The sequence below is a fragment of the Cryptomeria japonica genome, chromosome 6 (assembly GCF_030272615.1).
Source record: "Cryptomeria japonica chromosome 6, Sugi_1.0, whole genome shotgun sequence".
Lineage (NCBI taxonomy): Eukaryota > Viridiplantae > Streptophyta > Pinopsida > Cupressales > Cupressaceae > Cryptomeria > Cryptomeria japonica.
Window position 1 is genome coordinate 398277490 of NC_081410.1, and position 7304 is coordinate 398284793.

Genomic DNA, 7304 nt, shown 5'->3' on the forward strand with positions numbered 1-7304 from the left:
AAATCACTATCAATCTGATATCCCCTAATCTCATCAACTTGACCATACAAGTCTTGAAACTTTTTCCAAGCATCCTTGATTAGAGTACACTTCTCAATATGAAAAATGAGATCATTTGATACATACTTTCTTAAGGTACCAATTGCCATGATATTTTTAGTGAGCCAATCCAAGTGACCAACTGGATCAACCTTAGGATCAGTGGGAGTAACAATAGTTCCATCAATGTAATGAGTTAGTCCTTTTTCCATAAGTTTACTCCATGCATCAATTTTCCAAGTAGCATAATTATGAGGAGTTAAGAGAGGAAACTTAGAAGAACCCATAGCATCAGAAAAGGAAGGAACACAAGAGCACAAAAGCACAAAAGACACCCTCCCAAATTCACTCAATCAAAGTACCCCCCTAAAAAATGATGATTTTGGCACTTTATATGCAGTGTATGTACAATAGGCCACTTGCAAACAATGGCAAGGTGGACTTCTTATTTCAATTTACAACCTCTCAAAATGAGATCTAAGAGACTTCAACAAATACTGCTAGTGATCTAAACTGAGATCCAAGCAAAATGCAAGTACCAAATATGTCAAAAATGGTCAAATATTGAAAGTACAATTTCTACTTAAAATCACTGCAAACAGATGGCAGATTATGAAAGTAGATGAAAAAATATGCATTTAAAAAAAAAATGGCACCTAAAAAGGAGTCCATATGAGCCCAAATGAAGCCTCCAAAGTTGCAAAAATTGGGATTTCATGATTTCTGAAAAACCTGTATCCGAAAATCAGACAACTCCTACACCACTATACAGATCATGAAATTCTACCCCAAAAAAAAAAAAATTGCTCGAAAAAACGAGTTCGGATGAGTGAGATATCGCTATTTGAAAAATGTCTGCAAAATTTCCATCACGGCTTCAAACTTCAAATGCCTCTAGATTTGGCCTCTGAAGCCTGATTTGGATGAAACAAAAGGCAAAAATGACTTTCTTGGACCTCCTCAATCCAATGGTAACCTCAGATTTGATCCATCAAGCTTCAATAATAACCTGCAATAGAAAATTCCAAAATGCAAACCCCAAATAGCATCAAATTTCTCTCAATTGGCAAACCAATGACACTCTAATGGCTCTGATACCATGTGAGATTTTGCCAAGATCAAGAGCTCAATGAAAAGTACAATAGAGACAAAATATAGGATAAAAATAAATTGTATTCTCATTAATAGATAAATGATCAATTGTTCCATTTTCATACAATGTAGATGAGTCTGCTTATATAGGCAAGGCCATATGGATATGTGAGCACACAAACATGACATGTGGCTCAATAAGAAACAAGGGTAGGTAGGAAATAGGTGTGGGTAGGTAGGAGAAATAATATAATAGTCCACATGAGGTGGATCACCCAGTGAATGTGGAGTGTAACAACAAGATCAACACCATAAAAGGTGGAAATTCTCCTACACACACTATCCCAATGTGGCACAAAAACCCAAGTGTCTCATACCCAAACTATTATGAAATGCATTTCCTAAGTAAACTTAAGTAAGTGTAATAATATCCAAGATGAATAGTTATTTACACCAACAACTGCAACATGCTACACCTCTTGGAAAACAGCATAACACGAAGAACATCACCGATTCAGCAAAATCACCAACAACTCGCACAACGATCAATGTGGATCATCAAAACAAATAGGACATAATAAGGAAACACTAGAAAGAACATTAGAATCATCAACAACAACTGCACCAACACCACTTATCAAATCTTCATCAATCAACATCTCAAACTCAAGAACACTCAAACAACAACAACTGTCACAAAGAAGGATAACTTGCGAAGCATCAAATCATGAACCATCTTAAAAATGAAGATACACAAGACCATTCCAAACATTATCTCACAATCTCAACACAAGATCTAATCACACCGGAATATACTGAAGGAAATAATGAACTCTGCAAAGAACTGATCAGATAAACAAACTGCAAAACTAGATCATCTAATATGATCAATTAAGCTTCCCAAATCACAAAAACCAATATAGAAGAATATAATGATACAAGAAATACTCTATACACCAAACCATAATCCCAAAGAACCAATTTGCAATCACTAGAGTAGGAATATGTTGACATCAATGACAATAACATATCCTAGTAGCAACAATGTCCAATAGGCCTAATCGATAATTTACCTAGGGAACCCTATATAAAGACATCTTATCAATTGATTTCAATATAAGACCTAGAAGAAATTGAGAAGAATTCATATCCAACATTCTCAAACATTCAAGGCATCATTTCATCCTTCAAGCATTATGGAGCCAAGTTAGATCAATTTTCATGCAAGCATGTGTTTGATTACCTCTTCCATGTTCATGTGTTTTTCATTCCATTGCATTCAAAATTTGTGATTACATTCAAAGAGCATTGTATCATCAATCTTTCTATCAACTATTGATAATTTGAGGTATATCTCCTAGCATTTACTTCAATAGTTATATAATTCAATTCAGGGTTAATTCCTAAACCGGTGTTTGACCTAAGCCGAATCCTTATCCATGACAATTTCTTCTTTTTTTGTGTGCAGGGAATTGGATTAGGAGTTAAGCTTAAAGATCTCGACATAGTTGATGACAACAAATAGGTTCAACTTTTTATGGAGCGAAAGTTGGAGGACCAAGGCAAGTTTGTATTACCCGATCTTGAAAAATTAGGTCGAACTTCCAAGTATAGATTGTAAACATCTTCTTTTACCTAGATCTCAATTTGTATCTTTGTGGAACATCTGTAGCAATATGTTTTCACTTTCTCTCCTCAATTATCCCTTGTTTTACCTTGGTTTTATAATTCACATCCAATTTTCAACTAGAAAGAGGGAGCAAACTAAAAACTAGTGAATCTAATCAAAATTTCAGCCCTTTTCCTATTTGGATTGCGACTAGATCTATTGGATTCACCCCTCTTTCAATGTAGTGGACTCCCAAGTAAAATTAGTGGTTATATTATCTTAATTGACAAAACCCTAGTTTTACACTGTTACTATATGTGTGTGTATATGTGTATACATATATATGTATGTATGTATGTATGTGTATATATATGAATACACACATACACACACAAAATCCCCCTCCCTCCTTACCCCCATTTCTCTCTCCCTCCCCCACTCTTTCCTATTTTCTCTTGAGTGCGGGCTTGATGAAAAAAATGGCTTCCTTTGATCAAGTGTGCGGGTATGAGCAGAAAAACCATGTAGGCCACAAAAGAAAATAGTAAAAATGAGGACAACTTTGGACTTAACTTTTTCCTAACAATTTTTGGTTTATATTGACCAAACCTAAGGCTTGGTTATTCCAAATGTAATCACTCATGACATATTTGATTACCCCATTATTTGACTAGAGTGTTACGCTCTGATGGGGGTAAGAAAGTAAAGTGACATATTTATGAGTAAAATTATCTATTTCATTTTTATATAATTACTAGTACTATCCTTATAAGATTTTAATTGAGAAGAGTTAGAAAAACTATCATAAAAAGTTGAGTTTTCATTTTTTTTTTCTTTTTTTTCTTTTTTAGTTTTCATTATATCACTCTTTTGTATAGTAATTTTTTTTTTCAACATCTATTTTGTTTGAATTTAATTTTGTTAGTTTCAAATATTTCTATCACTGAATGTTTTCTCTTTTATAAAGATTTTTAAAAAGAATTTACTATTTCTCTAGAAAGTTTTCAAAGACCGATATGGACCAATGCCATTCAATTCATCAAGAGTTGTGTTTAAGTATTCCACAAATTCTTGGAGTGCAAGTCACTAGAAATCAAGAAAGCCTGATGAACAAAACACCATCCTGCTGTGCATAAAAGTGATTCAAAAGAAGAGAAAAAGTTTCAAAAAATTTAGGGACACGTTTTAGAGAATCAAATTTTCAAGGTGTCTAGTTTTCTAGGATATTTTTTAATAGTTTTCAGTTGAAATGATTGGCATTTCAACGGGGATTTTGAGTTGAAATTGCATTTGCATTTTCAGAGTCATATAAAGAATATTTTCAAACTCATTGTATTATTAAAACTTTATTTATGAAATACTACTTGAGTACTTGTAAGTATGGCATGCCAAATGTTTAATTGTCAAGACTGGTAGGATGATGCTTAGTGTGTTGAAGTTCTAATATCAAACATAATGCAACCATTTACATTGATTTAATTTTAATGAAACGTGTATTAATTAATATTTATAAATTAAATTATATAGAATAAATAAATAAAAATAATTTTATTAATATTTTTTGAAATTCAATTTTACAAATTAAATTATTATTTTCTTTATATATATATACAATTTATTTATTATTTTATATAATATATTTGTAATATTTTAATAAATTTATATGTAATATTGATTTTTGAGATATAATTTTTAATCATTTAATAATTAACTAATTTTATTTATTTATTATTAATAAAAATATTTTTCTATTTTTTAAATATATGATTTATATTAATAATTATCCTATTGTATCAATTTGTTCTTGTAAGTCATGGGTTGAACTAGATTAATCTTCTTCCCTTTAAAAAAAAGCATGAGGCTAAAATGGTAATCTTTTCATAGGAATCATAGGTATATAAGCAAGTGCAAATAAGATTACAACAATGATGGATGAATGACAAATATATGTGAATATGGTAAAATAAAGGTGGATAACAATTAAGTCATCTTATTGTGTTTAAGACGTTGGACCAAAGCATTCACAAAACAAAAAGAGAAATGACATAGATACATAAATATTTCACCATTATAACCTAGTTATATTTAAAAAAATAAATTTACATGATTTGAAAATATATTTTTTGAACTTAAATATAAACATACTTTTGTGTAATGATTTATATAATATGAATAATAATATAAGGAAAAAGGCATAAGAAAGCTAGCAAACTTAATATTAATAAATTATTTCAATAGTATTATAATAGCTAATTTAACCTAAAAAGATATTACTGTTGATAGAGAATTGATAATATTATAATGAAAAACACACCCATAATATATCATTTTCATTTATATTTATATTTAATTTAATTTTCTTAACCTTAATTTTTTAATAATATAAATTTGTAAATTCTTACCAAATTTTCATGTTCACTTTCTCATAATATTTTATATCATAATTTAGTTTTTTTTTTCTGGGTGAAAATGCTGCTCTCTACTAGCTGACCACTTTTCGTACCTTCAAAAGTGATTGGGATTGTCACTGCCATTGGTATTATCCAAATTTTTTAAAAAGAAGAACAAAAGATTGATAAAACAAAACACATCTGAAAACCCAATATGCATAAAAAAGTATAATACTATTCTCTATCTCTAAATACTCGAATAGGTAGCATGCTTCATTCGTCACCCTTGGGGATTATTCATGATAACGTTACTTTTAAACTAAACACCTTTTGTTGATTCAGCGAAACCATACACAGAAATTACTGTTCCTGTTATTTGTAACACTTTCTCTAGGGATTATTGTGGAGAGGTGTGGTGTGGTTAGTTATTGTGAGAAGAGATGTTGTGTAGTTGAGGGATTTGACACCAGGCCAGCACTGAGCAATACAGTTGTTCTTTGCACAGTAGTCTGCAGTGCTCCCACACCAGTTGTACTTACTGCAGCACCTCCCTGAGTTGCAGAAGAACCTTCCAGCTGGACTGCATGTTGGATCACCCTCCACACACACGCTCATCATCATCACTATCATCATCACCATCATGATCATCACTTTCTTCATCTCCATCTTTCCTCACTTAATCTGCACAAACAAAGACAATCATCATATACATACAAACAGTTCGAACTGTATCTATTAAATATCACTTATGTAAGATATGTTTGTATCAATCTGAGGAGAAAATATTTATACTGAACTATGCTTTAGGAGGAGAATCCATTGAATATACCTTGATAACAAGATTGATTCCTTGCTTGTGTTGGGATACTTTGAATTAGGCCATGGGAGGACTGTATTTATAGTTCCAAGTTTGGTGATTTCGTAAATTAAACGTGGATGATGAATGGAATTTGGAATCCTTATCACCAACCGAATGGAAGCAGGCGTGGGAATGCATATTTTATAGTGCGCCTACTTCTTTTGAATTTTATACTCTTTATCTTTAATGTCAGTAGTTTATAGGAACTATTTGTGGAAGGTCAACTAAAAACTACAAGATTACCTAATAGAACACGTTGTGTGTTTCTAAAAAAGACAATCTCCACTTCGTTAGTGCTTTCTCACTAATTATTTGTGGTGATGAAATTTGCTTCTCCACGCCAAATGAAATAATCGCTACAATCAAATATTGACAAATGTAATGTTGGGTCTTATTTCAAGATTTGATTTGATTTTATCTTATTTATATTGACATTTATTTTTATAGTGTGTTACCACTGTTTATTTATTGTGTCTATTATTTTATTTATATATTAATTACTAGTTTTTTATTTATTGTGTTTATCATTTAATATTTGTATTTATTTATTATTTAACTAGCAATCACATCTTTGTGTGCAATGGGTATGTCGCATAGGTATGAAAAGTAGATTAGGGAAAAAATGGTCTACTTGTGATATACATTTGTGATGTAAATGACTTCAATTAGTAGATATATATATATGAGTAGAGAGAGGGAGAGATATGAAGGCATAACAAGATAGAGATAGAGGGAGGGATGGATGTATTTAAACATGTTGAGATAGAAACAAAGAGACAAAGAGACAGAGATATAGAGGTTTATGAAAATGAAGAGCGAGAGAGATGATGGATAGATAGAGGGAGAGATATCTGCAGAAAGGAAGATAGATGTAGAGATTAAAATAGAGCAAAAGAGGGAGAGATAAGGCGAGAGATTGATATGGAGATAAAGAGTGAGAGGAAGATGGGAAAACATAGAGAGGGAGAGGAAGAGAGAAAGAGAAATATAGATGTTGAGATAGAGTCGTAGAGAGATGGAGATATAAGGAGGTATAGAGAGGGGGGAGGGAGAGAGACATAGTGACAAACAACTAAAGAGAAGTAGAGATAGATATATAGAGGGGGAGATAGAGAGAGGGAGAGGGAAAGACAAATATTTGAGAAGAAAAAGGGAGAGGTGGTAGAGATAAAGAGATGAATAGGGGAATATCGGGGAGAGATGGTGATATACAGAGAGTGATCTGAATTATGGATTCGGATGACAACACCTAAGTGAGAACCTGCGGTATTGTGGATGAACAAGATAGCACATAGTTGAAACAAGTCAAAAAGTA

At 31.8% G+C, this 7304-nt stretch overlaps 1 long non-coding RNA gene across 1 annotated transcript; it reads right to left on the reverse strand.

The window, feature by feature from the left end:
- Positions 1-5345: 5345 nt before the first annotated feature.
- Positions 5346-6008, reverse strand: LOC131065789 (uncharacterized). The gene is made up of 2 exons (XR_009111472.2): positions 5960-6008; positions 5346-5811 (listed from the first exon to the last, which is right to left on the reverse strand). It is a non-coding gene; the product is annotated as an uncharacterized LOC131065789 (long non-coding RNA).
- Between the last annotated feature and the right edge of the window lie 1296 nt (positions 6009-7304).